Below are 15,443 nucleotides of genomic sequence, written 5' to 3'. Positions count from 1 at the left end.
GAGGACCATGCAAGACCTTGGTTCTGTCCAAGACTTACGCGATTTTACTTTTCGTACTTGGTTTCCCCATAGGCTTGAGTCCGAGGACCATGCAAGACCTTGGTTCTGTCCAAGACTTACGCGATTTTTCTTTTTGTACTTGGTTTCCCCATAGGCTTGAGTCCGAGGACCATGCAAGACCTTGGTTCTGTCCAAGAGTTACGCGATTTTACTTTTCGTACTTGGTTTCCCCATAGGCTTGAGTCCGAGGACCATGCAAGACCTTGGTTCTGTCCAAGAGTTACGCGATTTTTACTTGGTTTTCCCATAGGCTTGAGTGTACCTTGGTTTCCCCACTTAGGCTTGAGTCCGAGGGACCATGCAAGACCTTGGTTCTGTCCAAGACTTACGCGATTTTCTTTTCGTACTTGGTTTCCCCATAGGCTTGAGTCCGAGGACCATGCAAGACCTTGGTTCTGTCCAAGACTTACGCGATTTTTCTTTTTGTACTTGGTTTCCCCATAGGCTTGAGTCCGAGGACCATGCAAGACCTTGGTTCTGTCCAATTCTTTTCGTACTTGGTTTCCCCATAGGCTGAGTCCGAGGACCATGCAAGACTTGGTTCTGTCCAAGACTTACGCGATTTTACTTTTCTGTACTTGGTTTTCCCCATAGGCTTGAGTCCGAGGACCATGCAAGACCTTGGTTCTGTCCAAGACTTACGCGATTTTCTTTTCTGTACTTGGTTTCCCCATAGGCTTGAGTCCGGAACCATGCAAGACCTTGGTTCTGTCCAAGAGTTACGCGATTTTACTTTTCGTACTTGGTTTCCCCATAGGCTTGAGTCCGAGGACCATGCAAGACCTTGGTTCTGTCCAAGACTTACGCGATTTTTCTTTTCGTACTTGGTTTTCCCATAGGCTTGAGTCCGAGGACCATGCAAGACCTTGGTTCTGTCCAAGACTTACGCGATTTTTCTTTTCGTACTTGGTTTTCCCATAGGCTTGAGTCCGAGGACCATGCAAGACCTTGATTCTGTCCAAGACTTACGAAGTCTTTTTAAGTGTTAATTTCCCCTAAGTCTGTGGTCCAAGGAGCCATACAGGACTTAGGTTCTGTTTAAGACTCATAAGAATTGTCATGCAGATCAGCAAGAAGTGGATAGCCAATAAACAAAATGTGGGCGAAGCCATTTTCATTAATAATAATATCTTCTGAGGTTATTTACATTCCATGGTCGAGGCACAGCTTTTTCATCCAAATCTTCTAGATAGTAGGCGCCTATTCCAGCTACGGATGTTATACGGTACGGTCCTTCCCAATTGGGCCCCAACTTGCCCCAAGAGGGGTTTTTTGCGCTGCCAAGGACCTTCCTCATCACGAGATCGCCGGGACCGAGGGGTCGTAGCTTGACATTGGCATCGTATCCCTGTCTCAGCTTTTGGTGATAATAGGCCATATGAATCGTTGCTTTTTCCCTTCTTTCCTCGGCTAAGTCTAGATTTCTTTCCAACAACTCATCGTTACCGTCCGGAGTAAACGAAGCAGATCTCAGCGTAGGAAAGTTGTTCTCAATTGGGAGTACAGCCTCTGCCCCATAAGTCAATGAAAAGGGGGTCTCACCGGTTGACCGCCGTGGCGTTGTCCGATAGGTCCATAGAACGTGCGGGAGCTCTTCTATCCATCTTCCCTTTGCCTCATCTAGCCTTTTCTTTAGTCCGTTCACTATGACCTTGTTCACGGCCTCCACCTGCCCATTTCCCTGGGGATATGCAGGGGTGGAATATCGGTTAATGATTCCAAGCTCGTGGCAGTACTTTCTAAAGCTTTTACTGTCGAATTGAAGACCATTGTCGGAAATGAGTGTACGCGGGATTCCGAAGCGGGTGATAATGTTCTTCCAGATGAATTTCTGGGCATCCACGTCCCTAATGTTGGCCAAAGGCTCAGCCTCCACCCATTTAGTGAAGTAATCGGTCCCGACTATGATGTATCGCTTGTTCCCCGCGGCTTTAGGAAAAGGTCCGACAATATCAAGACCCCACTGCGCGAACGGCCACGGGCTAGAGAGGGGGTTGAGAACCCCTCCGGGTTGGTGAATATTCGGAGCAAATCTCTGGCACTGATCGCACTTCTTGGCGTACTCCTGGGCCTCCCTTTGCATGTTCGGCCACCAGTATCCTTGGGTGAGTGCCCTATGCGCCAGCGACCTTCCTCCGGTGTGACTTCCACAAATTCCTTCATGCAACTCCTCAAGCAGAGACTCGGACTCTTCTGGATGTACACAGAGTAGGTACGGTCCAGAATAGGAGCGCCGATATAATTGGTGGTCCTCGGATAGCCAGAACCGAGGAGCATTCCTCCGTATCTTATCGGCTTCCAGCTTTTCTTCCGGCAAGACGTCATTCTGAAGGAAGTTCTTTATGGGATCCATCCAGCAGTGACTCTTTCTGATCTGATGGACTCTGGCCGGACTTCCGCTGATAGGGCTTGCCTGGGCTAAGTCTTCAACCAGGATCATTCGCGGCAGATTGTGCGCTGAGGACGTGGCGAGTGTGGCCAGCGAGTCTGCATGGGTGTTCACACTCCTGGAGATGTGCATCAGATTGAAAGATTCAAAATTCGTCTGTAGCCGCTTGACTTGTCCCAGATACTCTTGCATCCTGGTATCTCGAGCTTCCAGCTCACCCATCACTTGTCCGACCACTAGTCTGGAGTCCGAGAATGCTTCTATTACTGTGCCGCCCAATCTGTGAACCATCATCATCCCTTGAAGTAAGGCTTCGTATTCGGCTTCATTGTTCGTGGCCGAGAACCCGAGCCTCAAAGATTTTTCAATAGCAGCACCGTCCGGGGATATTATAACTATCCCAACTCCTGACCCTCTTTGGTTAGCCGCTCCATCCACGTAGACCTTCCATGGCTTGGTCCCGACTGCTGAAATCACGCCAACCGACTTCTGATCCATGTCTTTCTTCTCAGTCATTGTTTCTAAAGAGGGCTCAGCAAACTCTGCCACCAAGTCCGCGAGGACCTGTCCCTTGACGGAGGATCTGGGCATATATTTGATGTCAAAGGCTCCCAGGAGCGCACTCCACATGGCGATCCTGCCTGTATAGTCAGCGCTGCGAAGCACTGCTCGAAGGGGAAGCTGAGTTAAAACGATGACCGTATGCGCCTGAAAGTAATGAGGGAGCTTACGGGTCGCATGCACTATCGCCAGAATTGCCTTTTCCAAAGGAAGGTACCGTACCTCGGCTTCGTGCAATGATTTGCTCACATAGTAAACCGGCCGCTGCACCCCATTGTCATCCCGTATCAGCACCAAGCTCACAGCATGGGGAGCTACGGCAATATATGCAAACAGCACCTCATCTGCCTCAGGGCTGGACATGATGGGTGGTCGAGACAGGTAGTCCTTAAGCTGCTGGAAAGCCTGAGCGCAATCCTCCGACCATTCAAACCCTTTCCATTTGTTTATCAGGAGGTAAAAAGGCCGACATCGATCCGCCGATCGTGATATGAACCGGTTTAGTGCCGCAATCATGCCAGTGAGCTTCTGCACTTCCTTCGGATTCCGAGGAACCTGTAGGCTGTTAATGGCTTTGATCTGGTCGGGACTTACTTCTATTCCCCTGTGAGTGACCATGTACCCTAAGAATTTCCCAGACCCGACCCCAAATGAGCATTTGGAAGCATTCAGCCGCAACCGGTGCTTCCTTAAGATAGCGAAGATCGCTCCGAGGTCACTCACGTGCTCGGAAACCCTTTTGCTCTTCACAACCATGTCGTCTATATAAATCTCAATGATCTTGCCCAGCTGTGGCTCGAACATCCGAGTCATCATCCTTTGATATGTTGAGCCTGCGTTCTTCAGTCCAAACGGCATTACCTTATAATGAAAGTTCCCGATGGGCGTCATGAAAGCCGTTTTTTCTTGGTCGTCAGGCGCAAGGGGTATCTGATGATAGCCTTGAAAGGCGTCCAGGAAGCTCATTCGAGGGTGGCCCACGGTTGCATCCACCAATCGGTCGATTCGGGGTAGGGGGAATGGGTCTTTCGGGCATGCCTTGTTCAGGTCCGTGAAGTCCACACAGACCCTCCACTTCCCTGTCTTCTTTCTTACCACCACTGTGTTCGCCAACCATTCGGGGTAAAAGACCTCTTTGATAGCCCCTGCCCTTTTTAATTTCGCCACCTCGTCCCTTACGGCACTGGCGTGTTCCTTCGAAGGACGTCGAGGCGGCTGTTTCTTTGGAGTTGAAGAGGGGTTGACGTTCAGGTGGTGACAAATAAAGCTGGGATCAACTCCCGGGGCGTCGTATGCGTCCCACGCGAACACGTCGACATTCTCCCTGAGAAATCCGACCAACTCCTCTTTTTCCTGTGAAGGTAATTCAGAGCCGACCTGAAAGAACTTCTCAGGGTCGTCATTGACAGCAATCCTATCCAGACCTTCGCACCTTATCTCCTCGACCAGCCCCTCGCCTTGGCTCGCCGAGGGAGTTAGTTGCTATAAGCTCTCCGGGACCGAGGACTTGATTAGGGGCTGATGTAAAACGGCGGCCACCATACACTTCCTAGCCACGGCTTGATCTCCTCGGAGCTCTTCTACTTGTCCTCGGGAGGGGTATTTCACTTTTTGGTGAAGTGTGGAGGTCACGGCCTCCAGGGCATGGATCCACGGCCTTGCCATTATCGCAGTGTAAGGCGAATAAGCGTCAACCACAATAAAATTTACCTCCACTATCTCCGCTCCAGTCTGTACGGGCAGTCGGATCTGCCCTTTTGGCGTGACCATCCTTCCCTCAAAACTGGAGGGTGAACTGAATTGGCTGGGGATGGCTCTTGGTTTGGGCTTTGTGATGTCCGAGGAGGAGTTTCTCCTCGGACAGGCTTCCTGGGCGTTGCTGGGATTGAGTAACGCTTCATGTGTGGCCTCTCCTCGGAAAGGACGCTCCTCGGATGGGCCTGGATTTGGAGTGGCCCATTATTTTTGGGCCGGGCCCTACAATTTTAATTTACAAAAATTTAAACATTTGACTGATAATATAGTTATTAATTTTTTATTTTATTGAAATTTTGCAAGTAAGGAAGATATAATAAGAACATGTAATCCAATTGTTAGATTTTTAAAATTCACATATAATAAAAAGATATAAAGAAAGTTTGAAGGATTTTTCACTAATTGTGAAAATTTGTATGATTTTAAATTAATTATTTACAACTTATTTTTCTCAAAATTATTCATTAATTATTTTTGAATACGCTGTGTTATATATTGCCATACACACTCTATCTCACAACATGATTTCAATTATAAAGCTAAATGGATTTTAATTATAATTGTTGCTAGTGATAATACACTAAAATATAATAAAATCACACAAAATTAAAAATTAGAACAAAACAATAATTGGAGATGTATAATATAGAAAAAAAAAAAAAAAAAAAAAATTGGACTGAGGTGCAACCAAGGATGAAGCTAGGACTTAGAGTTAAGGGGCAGCTCTACTACTAACTGCATGCAGCAACTCTGGTCTCCAACTCTAGTTAAAGAGTCTCTCTCCTTATCAATATGAGATTCTACATTAGGCTAACTTATTATCTTTACAATAAATTTTCCAACTTTTAATTAAAATATTAAAAGTTTGATGAAGACATTTTTGGTTTCAGCAAAGCTTTTGAGATTTCGCAACATGAAAAGCTTGACCGCAAAGCAATGACTGTCAGTATGGTTCTTAGAAAGTTCAAAGAGTTGTTTTCCCTTGATATTGTTGCAATGTAAAAACTAAAGTATGGTACCTAGAAGGTTCAAAAAGTATCTGGACACAGTTCACACAGAGAGCAAGACTGCGCTTAAGTCTCATCTTCCTTACAGATACTTAGATGTTTCTTGGAGGAAAGCAGTGGCAGTTTCTTTTCGGTGAAATTATTTTTGAGGATGTTTTTATTTTGTTGGAATTGGAGCTCTAAGAGTTGTGATGAAAAGTAATAACTATATAGTACTCAAATTTGGTTTGTTTACTTGAATCAACCTTAACACAAAACTCAATTTTTTTTTTCAAACTTGATTTTTTTTTTTTTTTTTTTTTAAATCTTAGTTGAAATTAAACTTATTCAAGAGCTTTGTTACGTCCATTAAAGTTTATTAACATAACATAACATAACTTCTACTTATAGTTAGCATAATAGTCACCATAATTTTTATTCAAAATTTTCTCTTTAAATTTAAAATTGCACATATTAATTAATCACAGAAAGTATTACTTTTAAATAATATTCACAAATAATCAATTAACAAAATGGAAAAACAAAATCAAACCTTATCTATCTATATATCTATATATATAGCATTTAATGTTGCTATGCTTCTGTTGGTTAACTAGTGGTACACTGGTACACTACTCCTTCGCTTCAAAGCTTATAAAGCAGAAAGTGAGGGAAAATTCTTTCGATGTGGGATACTAAAACCGAAGGGCTTCCAAGGACTTCTCATAAATGAGTCGAATCCAGAGGTTAGCAGTACCTACAATTTGCATTTCTATTTTTCTATTAACATAGTTCAATGATTACTTAAATTCTATGATTTTTTAAAATATTTTACATAATGCAATTCATCTTAATTATTGATGTATTTTTTTTTTTTTTTTAATTTGGTGTTCTTAATTGATTTTGCAAATTATTTCCTCACTTATGGCAATATTGAAATGGCAAGACATGTAATTTACATTTGAAATTATCTATTTATCCATTTTTTATGTTTAATTACAGTCAAAATTTCATCACTAAATTATTTGGGATGGAACTCAACTACTATATGAAATTTGGAGATTTATGTGAGAAGAACTATCTTCATTTTTTTTTTATAAGTATCTGTTTTTCTATTAACGTAGTTTAATTATTGCTTAAATTATATGATTTTTTTTATTAATTATTTATTCACTTATGGTAACATTAAAATAGCTTTGACCGGTAATTTATAAGTGAAATATTTACATTGCAATCTAAATACTCAAATTTTTTTAATTTATAGAATTTGTTTTTGGTCATATATACAAGAAATTTATATATGATTAGCATTTTTGCTACTATACATGTTAGCAAGTGTGGGGCCCGGCTCAGAAATAATGGGCTATTCCAAATTCAGGCCCGTCCGAGGAGCGTCCTGTCCGAAGAGAGACCACACATGAAGCATTAGCCACTCCCAGTAAAACGCCAAGGAAACCTTTCCAAGGAGTAACTCCTCCTCGGACATCACGAAGCCCAGACGAGGAACTCTCCCCAGCCATTTCAGTTCATCCTCCCAACATATAAAATGAATAAAATCCAAAATATCTTATGGGGAGCTACCACCACATTAATTGCGCCCCAACCACCCTCTTGGCCGCATTAATGAGGAAAAGATCCCTGAACAGTACCGCCTTGGCCTCTGCAACTCACAAAGGGAGAGATGAGGGCGTCTGATGGGACAGGTACTCAAGTAGATGTTAGACGATCAACAAGTGTAAGGTTGAGATGAGAGGAGGGGAACTATATAATGTAGTGGAGTCCCTCAAAGAAGGGACGGAAAAAAAAAACTGGTTAGGAAGGAAAGAAATAGAATCATACGTGAGAAATCCATTTTTGTGTCTTTATTTTCTGCAACCATATTGTCCATGCATCAGACCGAATAGACTCACTGAGGCCAAGTTCTTTGACCCATCCTCTACAAACAATACATTGTGGGTTGCGCTTTGGGCCAAGGCCTGATCAATAAAATTTGGGCCAGGAAAATCGTGCATCTACAGCAAGTATAATGGAAAGTTTTTTAAGTGCCACACACACACACACACACACACACACACACACACACACACATATATATATAATTAAATTATAATTTTACTCCTAAGAGCATTTAGAAATTTAAAACTTGCCATAATTTTTAAAAATATTTTCTAATATCTTTTTTTCAAAAAAAAAATTACATAATATACATTTTTCATGTAATTTATTTAAAAAAAATATTTTTACTGTTTTATTTGTTCTTAGATTTGATTATGTTATCAAAAAAATAAATTTTAAAATTTAGATATAATTTTTTTATCAAACCCACGGGCATAATACTAGTCTATATATATAATAATAGGTGAAGCAGAGAGAGTGTGAAATTGAATTCCAAATTAGGACTCTAATTTTGTGCCATATGTCTAGAATCTAAAATTGAAGTTGAATTTTGCATCATGTGGCTAAATATATGTGGCATCATTCTCATTAAAACCACTTCTATGTATCGGGTTAAGTGAGTTACTGTGCTAATTAAGTTTTTTCTTGATTTTGCAGTCAAACGTGAAAACCAAAGAGATTAATATCGGTGATAAGAACTCATCATGTGGCTAAATGTATGTAGGCTCATTTTCATTAAAACCACTTCTATGTATCGGGTCAAGTGAGTTACTGTGCTAATTAAGTTTTTTCTTAATTTTGCAGTCAAACGTGAAAACCAAAGAGATTAATATTGGTGATAAGAACTTGGTTTGGATACATTGCATAATTTCCAAAAAGATAGCAAAGCCAGAGTTCTTTGTTATAAATTGCTTACAAAGTTTGCACCTTTACATTTGCACTGAGTTTCGGATTAAAGTATTTTTTCTTGGTTCTGACACTGAGTTTTGTTTACTATTCACTTACAAAGTTTGCATTTTTACATTTATTATAAATTGCTAATATGTGATTAGATGCACATTATGCCTAAAATTCACTATCCTTATATTTGGCTTTTTGTTTAGGTTTGGCACCTATAACAATGAAGAAAGCACTGTTGTGGACCGATGGATGATACTTTTTGCAGGCTGCAAAGGAACTTAGTGATCAATGGAATCTCACGCGAATTGGAGAGGATCCGGCTGTAGATGTTTGGATGGCATATGTGAGTCACTATGTTTTTAAAATTTTCAGTGAAGGTAAAGGTTATGAATAATGTAAATTTTCTGGAGAGAGATTTATTATTCTATATTTACGCAAGTTTGGTTGCCTTCTTGGAGTGGATTACTCCACCTTGTCTTTCTACTGGAATTTTTTATTCTGATTGTTACAATTTAATTCGAAATTTTATTTGAATTTTCCTATTGTTGTTACTATCATATATTATCATTCCAATTATTCAATTAGAATCTGAAATTGGAGTCCAATTTTACTATACACGTGTACAATTTAATTATTTTTAATTTTGCTGTCATGTGCAAAAGCCAATGAGATGAAATTAATAACACATTAAACACTCATGCTTTGGAAATTGGTAGTACCAATCTAAATCCATTGGACATGCTTCATGATAATACAACTATGAAGGATGTATAAAAACACGCACAAACCCATCTTTCCATAAAAAGAGATAGGAGAGAATTTCTTTTATCAGCCATGGAACTTCAGAGGTTTTTTCTTCACACAAATACCCATCATGTTACAAAATGACCCATCATAAAACTACAAAATGAGTACAACTTTGAGGGTTTTTTTGTTTTTTTTTTTTAATTTAAAATTTTTTAAGCAACGTGAATGGATCTTTTGGATAAATATTGTCACCAAGGTTCATCTTTCTGTGTAAAATATATATACTGCTAAGTTTTGTTAATAAAAATTTTTGGTTAATAATATGAATTTAGAGTTAATTGAGTCTTTTAAATATGAATAAATTCATGATTAATAATATATCTATTTTCGTATGTTAGCATGAGACTACATACTAGTATTAAAATAAAAGATATAATATAGTGTATAATAGTATATTGCTAAATAAGGTTTTAAATTAAATAAAGTATTTCATTGATATACTAAATGCAAAATATTTTAGTCACTTTGAACGTGAAAGCTGACTTCCCAACCACGTCACATTCAATTCATAAAACCTAGCGTGCTGCGACAAATCAGCTGTTTGGAATTTTTGTATTAACAAACTAGCATTGGGAGGGTCAATGTGTTGTATACTAAAACAAAAGATAAACCCAACCACCCCACATTTAACACATAAAACCTGGCGCCTAGCGTGGTGCGACAGGTCAGCTATTTGGAATTTTCGTAACAAACTAGCCTTGGGAGGTTCAATGTGTTGTATATTAAAATAAAAGATAAACCCAACCAGCCCACGTTCAATGCATAAAACCTGGCGCTTGCCGTGGTGCGACAGGTCAGCTGTTTGAAATAAACCTGGTGCCTAGCGTGGTTCGACAGGTCAGCTGTTTGAATTTTCGTATAAACAAACTAGCCTTGGGAGGTTCAATTTGTTTTGTATTAAAATAAAAGATAAACCCAACCTCGGTGGATTCACATCCCATGCAATACCTAGGGTATTGCACGGGGTGCAATAGTTCTAATATCAACCTTTGATTTAATCCAATGGTTGTAAAGGATTGCCACGTCATCGATCCGTGTCTCATTATTTTTTTTCTCCACTTTCTCCTACTTCACTTCTCTTTCTCTTTCTCTTTCGCTTTCTCTTTCAGATTCACCAAATTTCAAAAAATTTCTCTCTTCCACCAAACCTTGCCGTACGTGGGACACTAGCGTCAAATCTCCATGATCATGGCTACAAATGGAAGCTTCTGAGGCCCACACGACCACCACCATCGGTGCTTGCCGGCCTGACCTTCTCGTCTCCCTGTTTTCTCGTTCTCTCAAGTCCAGCTGTGGCCAAGCTTCTGGTTGCCCCTTCTCTGGCAGTGCTTCTCAGCGGCATCACCAGCGTTGGTGGCCGTCGGGTCCTCATCTTCTCCTTAATTTATTTTCTCTTCTATTTTTTTTTTCTCATTATGTTTGCATTTAAACATGACTGAAACCCATGTTTTTTTTTTTTGTTTTGATTAGTTTGATATTGGGTTTTCTTGATGCATGTAAAGTCTGGTGATTTTTCTTGGGTTGGATTTTTTGGGTATGGCAGAATGTTCAATTGGCAATACCCCCATGTTCTATTTTATTTTAACGTTGATCTTGGAAATGCGTAGAAGATGTTTGTGAAAATGTCTATTAGAAACTTAGCTCACTGATGATAAAAATAATTGGGGGTTTTTGTCAATTTCTGTTGTTTTGGTATGTAGGTTTTTTTTTCCTCTTGTTTGCTTACCGATTTTGGGGTAAAAGGGATGAGATTTACTCTTCTAATAATGTGACTTCATTTGTTTATTAGATATTCATATTTCTGTTGGATATGTGCATACTTGTTTATTTTCTTTTATAGAGTTCTATTATCTTCTATTGGTCTTTTTCTGTCTGAATTCCCCTGTTATTAGCTAGTAATTTTTTTTTTTTTTTTTTTTGTAACGTGCACAAATATTGTCTTTACATTCTTGCATTTGGGTTTCCTTTAGTTGCAGAGAAAAGTTAAAGATGACTAGCACCTTATGCACGGTCAAATGTTAGACACTTTTTTACCACTCAATGATTCAATAACTCATAAAAACTATTTCAATGTTCAGGTGTTTGAAATTTTTTCTATTTTTTCTGTATTGTGCAACAGTGAGAGCAACAAGAACATTTCATTAATACCTCTGTCTTGTTCTTGTTTCCTTTGTTTTCTTTGGATTTTAGACTTTTCATGACTGCATAGCCTAGGAAATGAAATAAAAACTTATTTTCAGTTAGCTTACTGCTACGTATATGGCCTTTGTTTTTTTTTTTCCTCTTGAACATGTAGTATAGGTCAAAGAGTTTCTAGATAATTTTTGCGAAATGCACCCACAAAGAGATGGAAATCAAAATTTTGGTTTTTGTGTTAAAAGGATTTTCCAATGGTTAAAATAAAGTTGTTGGTCACATTGTGATTTTTATTTCCCTAAATTATTGTATATACAAATGAACAACATGCTTGTTGAAATTCCATTTTGACTACATGGGTGGAAGTAAAAGGGGCTCTTTGTCAATAGTAGAACAACAAATCTCTTTAAGAACTGGAAATATTTATACTAGCAAAACCTATGGAGGGGTGGGGGAAGTTGTAATTCCAAGATTTGTTAAATATATGTAAAAGATAAAAATAAATAAATAATGCTTTTAGATTGGAACATTGAAAGCCACTAAGGTTATGTAGGCTTCTTTAAATTTAAAAGGTTTACTTTGCTTATGTCTATGCATGTGATGTGTGGCTTAGTTATAAACTTATAATTACATTCGTATTGTACGGTCAAGAAGCAGGAGGCACACTAGTTGGAACTTTATGAGCAGGCAGGAGGCACACTAGCTGGAAGTCTGGAACTTAATGAGCAGGTCATGCCGCTTACGGTTGTCAAAGAACTTGATCTTGAAGCTTACAAGACCTTCTTTTTTTTCTTTTGTGGGAATTGTGTATTATGAATTTATGATGATGGGAAGATTGTTTCTTGTTAACAAAGTGTATATTTCAACAAAACTGTTGTTGTATGACCTTGTGGTCAAAGTGTACATTCTAATAAAGTTCTGTTCATTTTTAGATCAAATTCATTTCTTGTCAACTCTCTTGAATTGAATTTTGATTGTAAAATTGGCCAAGCATTCTTTGAAGACTCTTGATATGTATTCCTTGTTTTCAAAAGAATAAAGAGTCGAGTAAACACTTCAATATAATTTGTGTTTTTGAGTCATCGTCAATATTAGTACTTGCTCCAAGCAAATTCATACACAAAAAACAACTCCATTTAGTCTAGATAAAAATTCGAAATGCATTAAGAAAGCTTATAACACAAATAAAATTGTATACATTACATATATTTGTCAACACAAAATCAGCTTAGCAGCACAAAATCAGCTATATAATATGAAGATGCAAAAACTTGTTCAGCTATTCAATTCCGTAGCAACAACAGAAGGCAAAAAAACACAACACCCTGGCCAGAACAAGTCCATTTCATTCTATTTTTTTTCCCCGTTTGCAGAAGATACATGTTGATAAATACAAGATACATTATTGTTGACAAAGCCATTAGTTGATTCTTGGATTCCCCATGGTCAAGATTGGAAATGGAATTGGCCAATTGAAATTGAAAAAACAAGAACTTGACAGTCTTCTTGGTGTAGGAAGTGAAACGAATCAACCGTTAACTCTGTTCATCACCTTAGCTAGAGCCTAGATCCCTCTCTTGTTAGCTATGAAATGAAAAGAATCAACCTATTGGGGGAGCATCCTGGTGCATTTCACAATCTGATGACCTCCCTCAAGACTGCACAATATGCATATAAATTAGCTTAACTTCAAAGTTTCAAATAGATTTTTTGACAAACATCTTCCGTGCATTTCCAAATCAACTTTAAAATAAAATAAACATGATAGTAACAAACTAAGACAATGAGAGAAAACTATAAAATATAACAAACTAAGACAATGAGAAAAAACTGATACATCGTGATAAATTCCAATTTCAGAAATTATTATTAAGCTAAGAAGCATAGTAATGTTTCAATGAAAGAAACTAAGAAATTTGAGATAAATGGGTCAAGCTTCAGCAAGAAACATTACTTCAAAGTTTCTAATAGACATTTTGACAAAATCTTCTACGCATTTCCAAGATCAACATTAAAATAAAATAGAACATGGGGTTATTGCCAATTGAACATTCTGCCATACCCAATATCAAACTAATCAAAAAAAAAAAAAAACATGGGTTTCAGTCATGTTCAAAAGCAAACATAAAGAGAAAAAAAAATAGAAGAGAAAATAAATTAAGGAGAAAATGAGGACCCGACGGCCACCAACGTTGGTGATGCCGCTGAGAAGCACTGCCAGAGAAGGGGCAACCAGAAGCTTGGCCACAGCTGGACTTGAGAGAAGGAGAAAACAGGGAGACGTTGGGAAAGGAGAAGGTCAGGCCGGCAAGCACCGCTGGTGGTGGTCGTGTGGGCCTCAGAAGCTTCCATTTGTAGCCATGATCATGGAGATTCGACGCCAGTGTCCCACGTACGGCAAGGTTTGGTGGAAGAGAGAATTTTTTTGAAATTTGGTGAATCTGAAAGAGGAAGGGAAAGAGAAAGAGAAAGAGAAGTGAAGTGAAGTGGGAGAAAGTGGAGAAAAAAAAATAATGAGACACGGATCGATGACGTGGCAATCCTTTACAACCATTGGATTAAATCAATGGTTGATATTAGAACTATTGCACCCCGTGCAATACCCTAGGTATTGCATGGGATGTGAATCCAACCTCGGTAACCACCCCACGTTCAATGCATAAAACCTGGCGCTTGCCGTGGTGCGACAGGTCAGCTGTTGGAAATAAACCTAGTGCCTAGCGTGGTTCGACAGGTCAGCTGTTTGAAATTTTCGTGTAAACAAACTAGCCTTGGGAGGTTCAATTTGTTTTATATTAAAATAAAGGATAAACCCAACCACCCCACGTTCGATGCATAAAACCTGGTGCCTAGAAACCAACTAGCCTTGGGACATTCAAGGTCAAAATGGTCAAATGTCACAATTTTTGGAAATTTTTAGTAAAAAAATTATTTCGGATATAAATAGTAAAGTACCACTTTTTCTAGAACTCGAATTTCTCATTAGTTTTGCCACCGTGGCACTGTTGAGTTGGATTTGTGCGATTAAAAAAAATTTTGCAGTACTCAAGCTTGATAAACTCGAGTACCATTTACACAGTACTCGAGTATACCAGGCTCGAGTACCTTTTTTTAAAAAAAAAAAAAAAATTTACACAGTACTCGAGCTTGGCAAACTCGGTGTAATTTTTTTTTTTTTTTTTTTTGTTTGGGGATAATCAACAAATAAACATAAAGATAAAAATAAGTAGCTTTTTATGTTTTTATTTATTTAAATGGAAGCATTGTAAAATATAGAGATTTTAATTTCGAAACATGAATTTAATTTCTACATGAATTAAAACTAGTGTATGACCCGCACAATGTGCGGGTTAATTAGTTTTATTTATTTATTTTGAATTAGGATACTCTTATTTGTTATTTATGGTAAAATAAATAAAACTCTCTAATTTATAGGTATGGTATCTTAAAATTTTAAAGAAGCTCTATTAATATGGTATAACAATTTTCACTTATTTTATGAAGCTAACAAAATGAAAATGAAGTGACGATAATTATTTTAGAATACCTGTCATCTCTCACTTGAAGTGTCAATGCTAGGTTTGTAATGCCCTTGATAATAACAACCTTCAATCTTCTATATGATCCAATCCTTAATACATATTGGGTTACACCTCACCCACATAAGTAATAACCACTAACCATATACTTAATAACCGCTAACCATATACAAAGTATATGGTAAACTTCATTCTCAAAAAAAAGAAAGTAAACTTAATAAATTTAATATTGTGTTTTATTTTTAGGACCCAATATATAATGATTGTTAAATTTTTAAGTGAAAGAAAAAATAAAAAGAGTGATTAGATTCTTATTAAAAATAAAGGCAAAAAAATTGTCCTAGTGTAAATAAAGATACATATTGGGTATTTTGTGAAGCATGAACCTTCGAAGAACGTTCCTATTAAATTACT

The 15,443-nt window shown here is 38.2% G+C and overlaps 2 long non-coding RNA genes across 2 annotated transcripts; one reads left to right on the top strand and one right to left on the bottom strand.

The window, feature by feature from the left end:
- Positions 1 to 10,426: 10,426 nt before the first annotated feature.
- On the top strand, positions 10,427 to 12,428 carry LOC115957635. Its single transcript, XR_004084385.1, has 2 exons — positions 10,427 to 10,718; positions 12,148 to 12,428. It is a non-coding gene; the product is annotated as an uncharacterized LOC115957635 (long non-coding RNA).
- Positions 12,429 to 12,666: 238 nt separating this feature from the next.
- LOC115958328 lies at positions 12,667 to 13,902 on the bottom strand. Its single transcript, XR_004084506.1, has 2 exons — positions 13,667 to 13,902; positions 12,667 to 13,148 (listed from the first exon to the last, which is right to left on the bottom strand). It is a non-coding gene; the product is annotated as an uncharacterized LOC115958328 (long non-coding RNA).
- Positions 13,903 to 15,443: the final 1,541 nt, after the last annotated feature.

The sequence above is a fragment of the Quercus lobata genome, chromosome 8 (assembly GCF_001633185.2).
Source record: "Quercus lobata isolate SW786 chromosome 8, ValleyOak3.0 Primary Assembly, whole genome shotgun sequence".
Taxonomy (NCBI): Eukaryota; Viridiplantae; Streptophyta; class Magnoliopsida; order Fagales; family Fagaceae; genus Quercus; species Quercus lobata.
This window is presented reverse-complemented; position numbering and strand designations above follow the sequence as displayed.